At 36.0% G+C, this 18112-nt stretch overlaps 1 protein-coding gene, 1 long non-coding RNA gene and 1 pseudogene across 2 annotated transcripts in view; 2 read left to right on the forward strand and 1 right to left on the reverse strand.

Moving 5' to 3' along the window:
* Window positions 1–18112, reverse strand: part of MALRD1 (MAM and LDL receptor class A domain containing 1) — a 759283-nt gene that overhangs the window by 478103 nt on the left and 263068 nt on the right.
* Window positions 1516–17951, forward strand: LOC144313703 (uncharacterized). The gene is made up of 3 exons (XR_013379323.1): window positions 1516–1774; window positions 2923–3051; window positions 4806–17951. It is a non-coding gene; the product is annotated as an uncharacterized LOC144313703 (long non-coding RNA).
* Window positions 15020–15116, forward strand: LOC144315067 (U6 spliceosomal RNA; annotated as a pseudogene).

The raw sequence follows: 18112 nt of genomic DNA on the forward strand, positions 1-18112 counted from the left end.
TTAAAATCTACATTTTCTGGATGTGTCAGTTGGTTAAGCCTGGATGTGTCAGTTGGTTAAGCCTTCAACTTTGGCTCACATTGTGATTTTGGGGTCCTGGGATCTAACCCAACCTCAGGCTCCCTGTTCAATGCAGAGTCTGTTCTCCCTCTTCCTCTGCCCCTCCCCACTGTTCCTCCTCTATCTCTCTTTCTCAACTCTCAAATAAATAACATCTTTTAAAAATCTACATTTTCTAATTAGTTCACTATAAGCTTTCCCAGAGTACTATTTTGAGTTCGTGACATCCTAGCCAACAGTATGACTGTGTTTAGTTAGAAAAATTTTTATTTAATTTAAAAGAGACTGAGAAGTAATCCCTGGCAGGAAATTTAGATCTCTACTCTAAAGAGAATATGAGTAAATTTAATTTTAAACCTAGTGATTTCCCCAAAGAAATTCTAGCTCAAGACATTTTTCTATCTTTCCTCTTTTTTTTTACAAGAAACTTCATACATCTCATGTAAAATATATCCGAAGTGAACAAAAGTAATATATTTGTACACATGAGTTAAGAATATAACACATAAGGAAATAATTCATCAAAGCACTTCAATTTTCTCTATATCAGCTTAGAAAACTAATTTTATTCTCAAGATTTTATTATTGTCACCAATATCCTTTGGCTTTTCCTTTAGCTCTCCTTTTTAAGGACTCTTCTTGTTCCAAATATTAATTATTTCATCATTGTTGTCATTTCGTCAATGATGGTATCCCTTTATCTCACAGTTACCTGATACGAGATAGGCCCATGCTAGGTGTTGGCTAAAATAGTCAAATTAGTCATTGCCTTTTCCTTTGAGACGCTTATAGAACCATGAAGGAGGTAGACAAGTAAATTAATATGGGTGGTATTCTGGGACACATGGTATAATGCAGATAATATCCAGAAAAGAAATATTTGAATCAGACTAGGGAGAGGGTCCAGGGAAGGTTTCCCAGGAGAGCTGACTTTCAGCTCAGCTTTCAAAGGTTAGGTAATTGTTGAATGAAAGCCCGATGGCATGAAATACTAGTAGAATAAACAGATTTGTTGATAGATGGGAGAGTGGGATGATGATGAGGGCAAAACAAGAGATCTGAACCAACAGTTAAAGATCCTAATGACAGATGTGTCAACTAATATTATTGTGGTTCTACATATAGAGAATCATTACTTCTTACACCTTGAACTTATATTCATTTCACTTCAAGCACATTTCACTAAAGCTGGAAGCAAAACAAAACAAAACAAAAAAATCTTAAGCTCAAGTTCCGCTAGGGAACTGTGTTCTTTTGAAGGTTTTTTTTCTTTTGGGGCAATGCCTCTTTTACAGCTCCAGCTTTTCCTAGATTTCCATGACTCAGTCTCCATCCTGTGCCCCTTTGAGTTAGAAATGATAATGCCTTCCTTTTGGCTGGTCTTTGGAAGCATCACCAGCCCTACCCATGGCCAGGATGAGTTCATCATGACATCACAGAGGCCCATTGCATAGCTGGCAGTAACAACTGGCATAGAACTCATTTTACTTATTACATTGTGAGCCCTTTAAGGTTAGAGATATGTCTTTTCTGTCTCAGGCACCTCAAGTTTTAATATGATGTTTGGAACAAAAGAGCTCAACAAATGTAAATTTCAAATTCAGAGGAAAAAAAAGACGTGACTCAATCTTCAGGAAAAATTATTTTGCATTTAGAATGTTATAAATCAAGTACAGCTAAACTAAGAAAGCAATGCAGTAGATTTACATATGAAGTAAGATTGGTTTTGTTTTAGACCATTAAAAGAATGATACTTTGTATTCTGTGTTTTGTGCTTATATAACAAATCAGAATTATGAAAGACGAATAAATTGGAAAGTACAGGACTTAAGGTCTTCCTATTATCAGAATTCTAAATTTAACAGTTGTTATATAATTGTTAAAGGAACCAGAATTTCTTTTCTTTTTCCCTGCCAACTGAATTTCGTCTGACAGTTTAAATTTATTTTTAGAGAATATATGACAATCAGTTTACAACTTGGGCTTTCCTAATGTGGTGATTTTGACTTTCTAATTAAAACCTCCAAAGAACAATGGCCACCAATATTTAATGATTTATAAACCTTTTATTTTCTCTGCTTACCTCTCTTATTTACCCTGCACCTTATTAAATAAGAAGAGGAATTTTTACCAAAATGTATCTACTTATATTTCTGGTCATGTTTGTATTTGGTCATATTTATGTCTCTTAACTGAAACTCATTATATGTGTGATTCTCTACAGTATATCCATGTAGTACTATCTCACACTCTATACATAAAATTTCATGGATTTTACTGCTAAGGTCATTCAGCATTTACAAACTAATGCTATGAATCATGTCAACGTTATGGAACCACTGAAGGAAGTAGAAGGCAATGAATTTAATGACTGCATGTATGTTCTTTGTCAGAGTATGTTGGATGAATAGTGGAAGAGATTCATAAAACTCTTATTCAGAGTTCTGTATATGTTAATTGTTAACTCCAATTCAAGATTTCTTTAAAACAAAAGCAATGCTTACTAAATTCTCAATGATAAAAAAAAACTGGCACTGTGATATATATTTTCTCACCTATATCAATATCACATTGCATATGAACAAACAAAACCAAAAAATTCAATAAAGAAAAAAAGCTCACTTTTGACACTGTAAACTAGGTCACAAGTGGCAGGCACAAGAATTCATATTGAAACTGAAGGTTTTCATAATACAATTTAATAACAATATTATTACCTGTTTTCTAACATAAATCAACATGCAGCTCAATTTAGATATAATTGGTAGCATTATATATAATATATATATTATATATATTATATTTCTCAAATAATTTTAAGAAAGCTTTATTGATATTAATGGATTTAAATTTGCTTTTCAGGACCCTGCCGCACATTTACAATTATGGATCATCCACATCCAAGTAAATACACCAGAGTTTTCCTAAGATGGGCAGAACAAACTCCACAACAAAGTTAAGAGAAGAAACTGTATCTGAATGTTTCAGAAGGTCAGAAAGGCTGAGGGAGGCTGTCTGCAGAAGGGAGGGAGCTACACAAGCAAAGACAGCAGAGAATAGGGCCCTCGCACCAGAGGGCTCACATGGGGAAGACCAATCCTCATAGCACTCAGCTTTAAAAATCATAGGGACCGAATTCTCTAGTTTGTAAAAACCAATGGTACTTGGAACTTGAATCTTTGGAGGTCACCTAACTCAGCAATGAGTGAGAGAAGAGGGTGAGGGATATTAAGTTGCAGCCCTTAAGGAGAGGTCAGCCTGTGTGGTAAGCAACATTAAAAGCAGTTTACACAACAGTAGGGGCAAAAAAAGACAGATCTGTTCATATTGACTTTGGAGCATGCTGGGGGATTTCTTTGAAATAAGGGAGCTAGCAAGCACCATTTTCCTCCCCCTGGCCCGCAGCCTAAACACAGAAATACCTGAAGGAATTTAGGCTGCATAGCTACTTACAGCCTCTGCCCAGGGCTCAGAACAAATTTTGTTAAAGCTGCATTTACAGCCCACCCAGCTACCTGGGACAGAGCTGCTTCCATGAGCTCTATTCAGCCTCCACATGAAACCCAACTGCACACCACCAGCCACTTTGAGAAACCAAACCCAGCAATCTCTATTCATCAATGCCTGCTGAGCCCAGCCTCACATCTGCAGTGACCCTTGTGTGCAGTCCCTAGCCACCACACTTTGGCATCCAGCATACAACTAGTGGCCCTACACAAATTTTGCTAACATTGCCACCTCACTTCCAAGTTCCCCAGCAGACACCACCCTCCTCAGAGCTGGCCTGGCTGTGTCCTACTACACCACAAGGAGCAAACACAGCCCACAAGCAAAGAGTCAGTTCATTCAAAAGGAAAAGTGACTCAGACATAACAGCAGGATGTAAGCAACACAGATAGGATAATCTGAAGTGCCAGGTTCTGATGAACAGGGGACACTGCACTGCAGGGGACTCCAGGACCTCCTCTTCATAAAATTACTACTTCCAAGAGCAAAGGACATAGCTGACTTTCTTAACACATAGAAAAAGACACAGAGGCAGACAAAGTGAGGAGACAGAGAAATTTATCCCAAAAAAGAAAAGGACAAAGCTATAGCCACAGATCTGAGCCTGCCTTCGGCTCAGGTCATGATTCCGGAGTCCTGGGATGGAAGGAAACCCATGTAAGGCTCCCTGCTCAATATAAGAGAAAAATAATAAAAGAAGACCTAGGTCTGAAAAACAAATTAAGTGGTGTGTGTACACACACACAATGGGACATTATTCAGCCATAGAAAAGGAAGGAAATCTTGCCATTTACAATAACATATATTAAGCTAGAGTATGATACTAAGGGAAATAAGTCAGTCAGAGAAAGATACCATATGATTTCATTCTTATGTGGAATTTAAGAGACAAAACATAAGAGCAAAGGGAAGAGAGAGAAAGAGACAGACTTAATTACAGAGAACTGCTGTTTGGGGGAGGGGGAAACAGGTGAAACAGGTGATGGGGGTTAAGGAGGTCCCTGTGATGAGCACCAAGTGATGTATGGAATCACTACAATCACTATACACCTGAAACTAATATAACACTGAGTGTTGATAGGAATTGAAATAAAAACTTCAACTGCCTTTCAATTTCTGATATACATCCTTGAAACTGATGTTAATAATGCTAAGTTGGTAAAAGGGTTAGAGAATTCATTTAACTTGAATAAATGAAGTTTGTTTTTAAAGATTTTATTTATTTATTTATTCATAAGAGACACAGAGAGAGCAGCAGAGACACAGGCAGAGGGAGAAGCAGGCTCCATGCAGGGAGCCTGATGTAGGACTCGATCCAGGGACTCCAGGATCACGTCCTGAGCCGAAGGTACACGCTTATCAGCTGAGCCACCCAAGTAGCTCACAAATGAAGTTTCGAAACTAATATGCTGTTGCTTTAATGTCAAAGTGGTAACTGTAAATACAATAAGCCAGTTTCTCAATTATGACGACAACATGAAAGGAAAATAATATTTTGATATTAAACTCAAATAAACTGGGAACAATCTGAGTACCTGAATTTACTTTTTCAACTGTGAACTTTATTAAGTCTACATAGAAAAGAACTATTTCCGATGGAAATTTAGTGTTCAAATGGCAATGTGAAATGTAAAGTTAACACTGGATATTGAAAATTGATTATAAAAAGGATCATAAATATCTCAATTTTATATTTATTATATGTTGAACTGAAGTTTGCATATATTGGGTAAAGATATATACCAGAAATAATCTCATCTATTTTTCTTTTCATGTAATAGAAAAAAATTTAAATTACACATGTGTCTTGCATTATATTTCTTTTGAACAACATGAGTATAGTGTTCTAGATGCATGAATTACTTCAAGTTTACCAATTATATGACTTCTATATATTGATTTGTCTGTTTAATATCTTTCTGAGGGAGACGTGTCAAAATTTTCCATTTAATTACAAATATGCATATATCTGTGTCTTCTGGTCATTCTGCAAATTTTGTTATGTATATGATAAATTATAAAAGACAAACTTAGAACGATAATACATGCTGAGTGTAATGACTATTTTCTCATAAAATGGTCCTTTAAAAAAAAAAAGCAACTTTATTTTACCTGAAAGAGATAAAGAGAGCATGAAAGGGCAAAGGGGCAGAGGGAGAAGCAGTCTTTCCACAGAACAGGGAGCCAGATGCGGGGCTTGATCCCAGGACCCTGAGATCATGACCTGAGCTGAAGGCAGATGCTTAACTGACAGTTACCCAGGTGCCCCAAAACAATCTTCTATCTCTGGTGGCATTTTTGACCTAATGTTTGCTTTTTCAAATGTTATTGTCACACTGGCTTGTTTTGGTCTTTTAATGGTATAAGTTTATTTCTTTATCATACTATCTTCAAACTTGCTAAATCATTTTTTATTTAATGTGTTTTATAAGCACGAGATAGTTGAAGTCCAAATCTATTTAACTTAAATATCATGACCTTATGGTTTATCCTTCCTCCATATCATTTTTTCTTATTTGTTCCAACATTTTTAGATTTCCTTTTCCTTTCATCCTTCTACTGAGTTAGTCAAGATTTTTTTTAAAGATTTTATTTATTCATGAGAGACAGAGAGAGACAGAGAGAGAGAGGCAGAGACAAAGGCAGAGGGAGAAGCAGGCTCCCTTCGGGGAGCCCTTTGTGGGACTTGATCCCAGAGCCTGGGATCACACACTAAGCTGAAGGCAGACACTCAACCACCCAGGCACCCCTACTCAAGATTTTTTTTTATTCCACTTCCCTCTCCACTCTATTACTCTGTCAGTTACAACATCTTCTAATTTTTACCTCCTTTTAGAGATTAAAACATTCCTAATTTAATCATGTCTTTAAAAATTCACTTCTTACCAATGGAATATGGGAGTCTAAAATAAACTTACCCCTTTGTTGCTTATTTTTATAATAATCTAATAGAGATACAATTCACAAACCATAACGTTCACATTTATAAAGTACATAATTCAGAGAATTTTAATATATTCATCGAGTTGTGAATCCATGAACACTATTCAATTCTGCAACATGTTCATCACCCCAAAAAGTGACCTCCTATCCGCTAGCAGTCACTGTACATTCCATCCTCCTCCATCCTGGTTAACCACTTACCTACTTATAGTCTCGGCAGATTTGCCCATTCTGGACACTTCATGTTGGTGGAATTATAAAATATGTGACCCATAAATGTGTATTTTTAGTTCCCTTTTTCAGCCCTGCTACACTAAAAGAAGAGTCTCTAAAGTCATGTTCTTCTCTATACCCCAGTGATTACATTATCCTTTTGGCATTAATGATTGCCAATAATCAGAGAACACACACACACACACACACACACACACTCTCTCTCTCTCTCTTTCTCTCTCAAGGGCTTATGTTTCTTAATACAGTAGCATGTTCCCTCTCTGATATCATTTTTCTTCCTTTTCTTTCTTAACTGTTGTCTTACAAATCATCACAGAAGATCTTTATTTCTGGCTTTGGTACCACCTCTCTTCTAGTCACCATGGCACAGAATCTGGGAATCAAACATTTTCCTGTCAACCATTTGCTCCAAGTTATTAAGTTTGTATGTCATAAAACTAATGCTTATCATTCCTTCATAATGTGTATAACCACCACTTTTATATTGCCTTAATGAAATTCTCTACAGCTCTTCAAAGCCAGCTCAAAACTCACTTTTTTCATAATGCTTTTCTTTGTGCGCTATCCATCCTCTTTCCCCTGTGCCAGGTAACACTGTACCTTCTTTGTATTCTTTAAATTCTGTTTTAAATGATACCTAATTTTTAAAATCTGTCTTATCTGTACTCTTAAATTTTAAGATTCTTGCATCTCCTTCCATTACTAGCATAAAGCATTCCACATAATTCATGTACAAAAATATCTTTTAAATTACATTTTAACATGCCTTCACAAGTAATAGTTCTTAGGGAATATCATGTTACAGTTTTCGTATTTATGAAGCTGCCTACATAGTCACTACATTCTTATGAAAATTTGACCAGATACAGAGGCAGTTCTAAAAAATGGTAATACTGATAGTTTTTAAAATCTGAACCCAAACTTTATCCCAGAAATTGCATTACTTGTATTATTATGCCAGAAATAAAAATACTACATTCTCAGTTGCCTAAAGAACTCATCTATATATAATCTTCTAACCTTACAATTGTAGAGTTTTAAGAACTTTTAAATTATTTTATGCCAAATAATGAAAATGAAATTACTTCATAATAAAGTAAAAAAATTATAAGCAAATAATAAAGTGTTCTAATTAAAACAAATTCACAGAACTAGTATATTTGAGAGCATTAATATTACTTTTACTTCCTTAATTTTTATTATTTTTAAAATCTCACCCTGTTATCAGAATTTAATGCTGTCTACAAAAATACATATAAGAAAACATCATAAACTAAAAGACACAAATATATATAAAATATGCGTTAAACAGTACATGCAGTCATGGATAAAACTAAATCACAAAATGCATTCTGTAAGTTTCACAGAATCACTAACATGAGATTAAATATTTGATTCAGAGCTTTCTATGAGCCAATATAAACAGGGAAGCATAAACAGCAATATAATTCAGAGCCTCAAGGGAACACAAAACCAAATGAATTGCATTATCCCTTTGTCATCAGTAATTTCCACAGTGGTAGGGAACACACACATCCCTACTGCTGATGGGTTATATTTCAATACAATAGGATGTTGATAATGATGAAAAGTTATCAGTTAGAAGCCCACTCTTGTATGAGAATCAGGGCAGGAAACAATCCCCAGAGCTTGGGTTTTGAGTTATCTTTAGGACGCCTGGGTATCAATAGTTTTTAACTATATCTCCAAGTAACCAACCGGTCACCAATTTGAACTGGATCTTGACTAAACAAATGAGACCACAAAGTGTGATTCCCAGATTGGCAGGGAACCATATCACCTGGGAACTTATTAAAAATGTAAAATTTTAGGGTCTACCCCAGGCCTACTTAATCAGAAACTCTGGAGTGAGCCCAAGATACCCGGGTTTTAACAAACTCCCTAGGCGATTCCAACACACGCTTGAGAAGTGGAGGGCTAACATGGTCCTTGGCAAAGCGGAATGAGATCACCTTGATAGGCTCATCTCCACAAAATCTAGGGTCTGGACATTAGGAAAAGAGGAAGGCAAGAACCATTTGGATTACTGGACACTTCCTGATTATTATTTTTTCTCCTGGTCGCCATCACTAACACTTCACTAGTCTTCTTTTTCTTCAGATGTATTTATAGACTACCATCTTTTCTCTCTTTCTATCTCCTGAGGCATAAAACTGCAATAAAATCATTTTATAAACCTTTGAAATGCTTAGCTTTTAAGCGAGAGAGATTCATGAGAAAATTTAGGATGGTGTTTAAGAGCAAAGGCTTTAGCATCTGTGAGATGTGGATGTCAAGATTCCAGCTCTCAAGCTTACTAAAACTATGGGCTCATATAGGCAAGCTGGTTAAAATCTAAACTCACAGGAAAATAGGGATAATTATACCACCCTACAAAAGTTCACTGGGTGAACTGAATGTGATTATACATGAAAGGCATCCACACAAAGCCTATCATACAATAAATATTCAATTAGTATTGCTTTACTTTGAAAATGCTTCATTACATGAAAGCCACTACTGTTCATTTATAAGACCTCCCTGTTAGCTTTGTGTAATCAGAGAAGACATCCTAGAGGACATGTACCTACTTAGATGTCAGAATTTACCTATAAACCTCGCATTTTCCCCCATTTTCATCATCGTTCACTTAACTGTTTAGATATTATTCTTTGAAATAGGCAAATTAAAGATAGGCTTTAAGTATAAACCGTAGACATAATTTATTTTTATTCTAGTTAAAGTTTACTTCTGAGAGATAAATCACCTGAAATCTCTAGAGAAAAGGATTTAAAGCAGAAATGATTTTTTCCATTAGTGCCAACACATTTATATTACTATTAAGTGGTAAGTACATTAGTGTTAGTACCTATTATGTATGACTACACATATTTTTATAAACGATTCAAATTACTTTTACAGATTCAAATTACTTTTACAGATAAGTTTTAAATAAATGCTATGGAGTCGATCTATGGAGAGATATATATTCATTAATGCATGAAAAAATAATATTCCATGTTCTTTATTTTGTCACACCTCAATCTTCTATCCTTTGGTTATTTAGCCTATAAAACAAAACAAAAATATAATTTTTTTGTTATCAGCTTCTTTTAATAAACTAATCTGATCTTCCCCTTTGATAACTAAGGCATATCCTTTCCTTGGATAGTATTGTCACTAAAACTTGAAGAAAATTAGTTCTACATAGGAACCTTGCTGAAAAAATCCATGCGATAAAGGAACTATATTTTGAGTTTCATTATGACTGCAGTTCTAAAAGACAGACTTTGTAAGATCAATGTAAACAGTACCTCAAAGAAAAGATCTGTGCCAGATAGCATTACTAAATGAAAACTACCTTTGCTCCTAGCTTATTTTAAGTATCATATAACTCTCAGAAATAATTTACTGTCTTAATATTAGAGATACTTGGATGGCTGCATTGAACTCATATCATCCTGCAAATATATATCTTTTTTAATTTATTTTTATTTTTTTAGATATTTATTTGTTTTAGAGAGTACAAGAGAGAGACAAAGAGAGAGAATCTCAGGCAGACACCCTGCTGAACCCAGAGCCCAATACGGGGCTCAATCTTACCACCTTGAAATCATAACCTGAGCTGAAATTGAGTCAGATGCTTAACCCATTGGGCCACCCAGGCACCCCTAAATAGCTTTTTAATATGCAAACACAAGCACCAGATTTAAGCAAAAACCTTCATAAAGAAATTGTGCTATCCTCCCTTACTTATATTTCTGTGACTACTGAATGAATATACCAACAACTGGAGAAGATAAGAGCTTTTTTTTCTGCTCTACTGAAGTTCACCATGTATTTTTTTTATACTAAGCCTCGTGTAGACTTTAACTTTTGTTCAATATGTTTTAGTATCTCAAAATCTCCAGAAAAGTTGAAATTCAATGCATTTTCATTTAAAAGGATAAAAGTTTTTAAAACCCACTTTTATGGTACTCCTTGGTGACTGAAGATATTAAACTAAATTAATGATAAATTGAGAGTACAACTAAACCAAGCAGATGTAGGTGAAGAAATGTTTCCATTAGGATAAAATTATTGAAAATGCAGATTATAGTAAGAGATGTTTTTGGCTAAATTTTTAGGGAGCCACTTTATGAAGTAAACTCAGAAAAAGTGTTTCATTAAAAAAAGGCATTTCAAAGCACGTTTCCTAGTGCTGATATTTAAGAAAGACAGAGAAGGGAAAATATTAAGGCCCTGGGATTAACAAGATTTATAATCTAGTAGGAGAAGGAAAATAAACCCACATGGATATGCAGAAAACTCAACAGACAGAAATAAATATGTGTGAAATAAGAACAACCATACAGTATATTACTGAAATAAATTAAAACCCTAAAGTCAGGAAGAGTGCTCACTTTGTCAGAACATATGCTAAAGTCAGGAAGAAAGTTTTCTCTTTCTGTCTCAGCCACCTCTACCCTCCACTTACAGATACAGCTTACCTGACAAACATCCTAAAGCTTAATTGGTACCATTTCCTTCCTGGTATCTTGACCACAGCAAAATATATTCTCCACTATCCTAGCAACTTCTAGTCAAGATTCTCATCTAATATGATTCTGATATAAATATTCAGTGCCCTTAGAATTTAAAATAATGGCTGTGATTTGGCGGATCAGTAGTGTTATTTTCTAGGCATATTTGCCCACAGTATTTTTTCCACACAGTCCTCCATGCCATCAGATATGATGCCAACCCCAGAAGCAAAAGTTACTTTCACTTCATTCCGGACATAACTTCTCATTTTTTCTAAGTAGCATCCTTTAGTTTTGTGAATATCTTTATTTCATTTTAAAGACCCATCTTCTTCCCATTATGGTTGATAGTATTCATAAGTAATTGAAAGTGAATGTATGTTACAAACAGAAAATTCTTTAGAACTCTGGAGAGGCAATCATTCATCATATAGGTAAAAATAATGGCATTGCTTCTGCCTTGCTGGAGCTTATGGGCTTGGAAAGACATAGAAGGTCTTTACTTCTCAGAGATACTGTTTCTCTTTAGTTCGTGTCAATAAATCTCCCTGAATCATTTCAATGAATTTTCCTCTTTCTTTTCTCAATTCTGTCCACAGACACCAGAATTAATTTTTAATGCCCCTCTCTTATCTTATGACTCATTTGCATAAGAACCTAAATGACTCCTGTATGCTCCCAATATCCCCCCAACCCCTGCCAGTATTAAACCCCTTAGTGTAGTATATAGGTTGTCTGCAATTTAATTCAACTGATCCTTCCAATCCTCTATCATAATGTAAGAACTAACATTTAACACTGCATTAGGGACACGTACTTTGATGACTGTTTTGCATGTATTTTCTTATTTGTAGCTGACAATAATTATATGAGATATGTAGTAGTCTGCTGATGTTTTTTTCAGATGAAGAAACTAAAATACAAAGAGTTTGTACCATCACCTATTTCCACACAATTAATGAATGCTGGCTCTGGGATTAAACTTTGTGTTATTTGATCTCACTTGTTCACTACAGTAAGTTAAATAATGGCCCCCAAAGATATCAGGTCCTAAACCCTGGAACCTGTAAAACCTGATATCTTATTTAGCAAAGCCTATGCAGATGTGATTAAAGTAACATTCTGGAGGTGGAGCAATTATCCTGAATTAAATGGATGAACTCTTAATGCAATCACAAGTGTCACTACAAAAGTGAGGCAGATAGAGACTTGACACAGACATTAGAGAAGGAGGCAATGTGACCATGAAGGCAGAAAATGGGAGTGATGTGTCTACAAACCAAGAAATGGCAGCAGCTACCAGAGTCTTCAGAGGGGAGTACCCTCTCAATACCTTGCTTTTGGCTCAGTGATATTTATTTCAGACTTTTGGCCTCTGGAACTTGGAAAAATTGTTTTCTATTGTTTAAAGCCTCCAAGTTTGTGATAGTTTGTTACAGCAGCCACGGGAAACTAACACAAGAACAGAAACTGTTCTACACTGCCACCTATAGGCAAATTCTCTGGTTCCCAAATCGGAATCATCTCAGTAGGAATTAGAGTAATGGCCACAGATCTGGATACAGGGGCATTACTTCCAAGTCTGTAGTAATAAATACTTGGGTAGAAAAGTCAGATAACCCAAACCTGAAGGAAATGAGATACCCAGAGTCCAGGAAAACTCTTCAAAAAAAAAAAAAAGGCATCAAATTAGAATTAGAGAAGCATCGCAGAAGACATAGGCCAAGAGTAACCCTAAATAATGATGTTAGCTTCCTTTAGTTGTTATACTGAAAGAAAATTTGGTTCTTGAACTTGTCAGGCCTAATCCTGCAAGATGGAAAGAGCTGGTTATTTCTAAAGGGAGAGATTCCCATGTAACAACAAACTAGTAAGGTAGGTTTAATGAATGTAGTCACATGTATTCATTGTTGGGTGAACAGCTGCAAGTAGGTGTATGGTTTAATGACGTGGCAACATAAAAACAGATCCCTGGGTATATGTAAACGTTTGGGCTTTGACTGATTCTACTCAACATGTACATCATTAAGTGCTAGCAACAGAAAGACACCAGGATCAAGATGCAGATTTTGTCACCTAGGGCTACACATCATTCAGTGACAAATTATAGTAAATTAAACCAGATTGTACTTATAGGCACACCTTGGAGATATTGTGTCTTCAATTCCAGGCCACCAAAATGAAGCAAGTATCTCAGTAAAGTGAATCAACTGATTTTTTTTTTTGGTTTTGCACTGCATATAAACATTGTGTGTATACAATATTGAAGTCTATTAAAAGTGTGCAATAGCATTATGTCCAAAAAACACAATGTATATACCTTAAATTTAAAAATACTTTATTACTGGGATGCATGGGTGGCCCAGTGGTTGAGCGTCTGCCTTCAGCTCAGGGCATGATCCTGGAGTCCCAGGATGCAGTCCCACATGGGGTTCCCCACAGGGAATCTGCTTCTCCCTATGCCTAGGTCCATGCCTCTTTCTCTTTCTGCATTTCTCATGAATAAATAATTAAAATCTTTAGAGATCCCTGGGTGGCGCAGCAGTTTGGCACCTGCCTTTGGCCCGGGCGCGATCCTGGAGACATGGGATCGAGTCCCACGTCGGGCTCTTTGCATGGAGCCTGCTTCTCCCTCTGCCTATGTCTCTGCCTCTCTGTCTCTCTCTGTGTGACTATCATGAATAAATAAATAAAATCTTTAAAAAAAATAAAAAAATAAAATCTTTAAAAAATAAAAATACTTTTATTACTAACAAATACTAACCATCATGTTAGTTGGTTGCAATCACTGATCACAGATCCACGTAACAAATTAAGTAATAATAAGTAAGTTTGAACTGCAAGAAGGACACAGAGACATGAAGTGAGAAATGCTGTTGAAATAAAAATAACACCAAAAGACTTGCTCAATGCAGGGTTGCCACAAACTTCAATTTGTAAAAAAAAAAACAAAAAACAACAACAAAAAACAACAACAACAACAAAAAAAGATATGTTTGAAGCATGATAAAATAAGGTATGTCTATATAAAAAAGTGTTAAAGTGATTAGTTATTAAAGAAAAAAGGGTTTTTTCTCATAACAGTTATCAAAATAAATTCTCAGATGAATTAAAGGCATAATTGTGAAACAATGAAACTACTGACATATAGTAGATAATATAGGTGAATTTTATATGAACATGGCTAGAGAAAGCCTTTTTAAGCATAAAAGTCATAATGATATCACCAAGATGGCAAGAAAAATGGTCTTCTTCAGTTCCCTCAGAGAAAAACCAACTAGGAATATTCATAGTCAAGGCATCTTTGTGAAAGTCCCAGAACCAAGGATGAGGCTGGAGTATCTACTTGGCTCAGAAAAAAAAATAATAATAAAATAATGCATTTGAAGGGTAAAGGGAGCAGTTTTACTTTGACCTATTCACCCTTTCCCCAAACCAGTGCCGTACAGCACAAAGATGTACTCCCAAAAACCTCTGATTTCTCCAGTGTGAAAAAGCCCAAGGGAGGGTACCCAGCTTCTCCACTGTTATGAGTGCTTCTAAGGATGCCTACACTTCAGTCTCATCTCACAGGGACCACTGGAGAAATAAATAGCATAAGACCTTCAAGTATTAGAGATGGAGAGGGGGAAAGGAGCTCATAGCAATTAAGGCAGCGATCATGGTAAGCTGTGGTTTTGGTAGTGTAAGTACCTGAACAGAGCTCTTAGCTAAGAGCCAGAGTGAGAGCCATTTGGAGAATCAAAGCGATGGTGCTTGCTTCAGCAGCACATATACTAAAATTGGAATGATACAGAGAAGATTAGCACGGCCCTTGCACAAGGATAACATGAAGCATTCCATATTTTTTCAACTTCTGGTCTTTGACCTTGTCAGAATCATCTAGTGTGAAATTTATTTAGGTCATGGTTGATATTCTTGACTCAGCCCGCTCATACAGCCACTCTGCACTTAGCAAAATGATGAGAAGGAAGAATTCAACACAAAAGAAAGAATCATAAACAGTGCTCTCTGCCCCAGAGTTACAGAATTTAGATTACAATTCAGTATAGAAAGTCAATTCAGAAGCACAATTATAGTGGCTCTGGAAAAAAAGCATAAAGGATTCAAGAGACTTCATAACTGCAGAAATTAGATCTAATCAGGATGATATTAAAAATCAATTAAATGAGATGCAATCCAAACTGGAGGTCCTAATGATGAGGGTTAATGATGTAGAAGAAAGAGTGAGAGATATACAACACAAGTTTATGGCAAGGAGGAGGCTGAGGAAAAAAGAGAAAAACAATTAAAAACCACGAGGAAAGGTTAAGGGAAATAAATGATAGCCTCAGAAGGAAAAATCTGCATATTGAACAAGTCATAGCTCAGAACTTCCCTAATTTGGGGAGGGAAATGGGCATTCAGATCCAGGAGATAGAGATATCTTTCCCCCAAAAAATCAATAAAAACCATTCAACACCTCAACATTTAATAGTGAAACTTGCAAATTTCAAAGATAAAGAGAAAATCCTTAAAGCGGTAAGAGACAAGAGATCCCTAACTTATATGGGGGAAAATATCAGATTAACAGCAGACCTCTCCACAAAGACCTGGCAGGCCAGAAAGGGCTGGCAGGATATATTCAGGGTCCTAAATGAGAAGAACACACAGCCAAGAATACTCTATCGAGCAAGGCTCTCATTTATAATAGAAGGAGAGATAAAAAGCTTCCAAGAGAGGCAGAAACTGGAAGAATATGTGACCACTAAACTAGCTCTGCAAGAAATATTAAGGGGGACCCTGTAAAATAAATAGGAAGCCCAAAGAACTAACCCACAAAAACAGGGACTGAATAGGTATTATGATGACACTAAGTTCATATCTTTCAATAGTTACTCTGAACATGAAAGGGCTAAATGATCCCATCAAAAGACACAGGGTTTCAGACTGGATTAAAAAAAGCAAGATCCATCCATTTGCTGTCTACCAGAGATTCATTTGAGACCTAAGGACACCTCCAAACAGAAAATGAAAGGGTGGAGAACCGTTAACATTCAAATGGTCCTCAAAAGAAAGTAGGGGTGGTAATCCTCCTATCAGATAAAGGTTATCCCAAAGACTATAGTAAGAGATGAAGAGGGACACTATATCATACTCAAAGGGTCTATCCAACAAGAAGACCTAACAATCATGAATATTTATTCCCCTAATGTGAGAGCTGCCAAGTATATCAAACAATTAATAACCAAAGTAAAGACATATTAAATTATAATACACTAATAGTAGGAGATTTCAACCTGGCACTTGTGGCAAATGACACCAAAGAAACAAGAGCTTTAAATGATACACTGGACCAGATGGATTTCACATATATATACAGAACTTTGTCTCTGAATGCAACTGTATACACATTCTTCTCAAGTGCACATGGGACTTTCTCTGGAATAGACCACATATTGGGTGACAAATCAGGTCTCAGGCAATACCAATAGATTGGGATTGTTCCCTGCATATTTTCAGACCACGATGCTTTGAAACTTGAACTCAATCACAAGAAGAAATCTGAAAGAAACTCAAACACATGGAGGTTAAAGACCATCCTGCTAAAAGATGAAAGGGTCAACCAGGAAATTAGAGAAGAATTTAAAAAGATTCATGGAAACTAATGAGAATGAAGATACAACCATTCAAAATCTTTGGGATACAGAAAAAGCAGTCCTGAGACAGAAATACATCACAATATAAGCATCCCTCAAAAAATTGGAAAAAACAAATACACAAGCTAACCTTGCACCTAAAGGAACTGTAGAAAGGACAGCAAATAAACCTATACCAAGTAGAAGAAGAGAGTTTAAAAAGATTTTAACAGAACTCAATGAAGTAGAGACCAGAAGAACTGTAGAACAGATCAACAAAACCAGGAGTTGGTTCTTTGAAAGAATTTGTAGAGAGATAAACCATTAGTCATCCTTTTTGAAAAGAAAGGAGAAAGAACTCAAATTATAAAATTATGAATGAAAGGGGAGAAATCACAATCAATACCAATGAAATACAAACGATTTAAAAATATATTATAAGCATCCATACACCCATAAATTAGGCAATCTAGAAGAAACAGACACATTTCTGGAAAACCACAAACTACCAAATTGGAACAGGAATAAATAGAAAACCTGAACAGGCCAATAACCAGGGAGGAAATTGAAGCAGTCATCAAAAACCTCCCAAGACACAAAAGTCCAGGGCCAGATGGTTTCCCAGGGGAATTCTATCAAACATTTAAAGAAGAAACAAAACCTATTCTACTAAAGTTGTTCTGAAAGATAGAAAGGGACAGAATACTTCCAGACTCATTGTATGAGGCCAGCATCATCTTAATTCCAAAACCAAAGACCCCACCAAAAAGGAGAATTATAGACCAATATCCCTGATGAACACAGTTGCAAAAATTCTCAAAAATATACTAGCCAATAGGATCCAACAGTACATTAAGAAGATTATTCACTGTGACCAAGCGGGATTTATCCCTGGAATGCAAGGCTGGTTCAACACTCCTAAAGCAAGCAACGTGATAGATCATATCAACAAGAGAAAAAAACAAGAACCATATGATCCTCTCAATAGATGCAGAGAAAACATTTTTAAAAAGATTTTATTTATTTCTTCATGAGAGACACACACAGAGAGAGAGAGAGAGAGGCAGAGACACAGGCAGAGGGAGAAGCAGGCTCCACATAGGGAGCCCAAGGTAGACTCTATCCTGGGACTCCAGGATTAGGCCCTGGGCTGTAGGTGGTGCTAAACTGCTGAGCCACCGGGGCGGGGGGTGGGGAGCAGAGAAAGCATTTGACAAAATACAGCAT

Source organism: Canis aureus, chromosome 5, assembly GCF_053574225.1.
Source record: "Canis aureus isolate CA01 chromosome 5, VMU_Caureus_v.1.0, whole genome shotgun sequence".
Classification (NCBI taxonomy): Eukaryota; Metazoa; Chordata; class Mammalia; order Carnivora; family Canidae; genus Canis; species Canis aureus.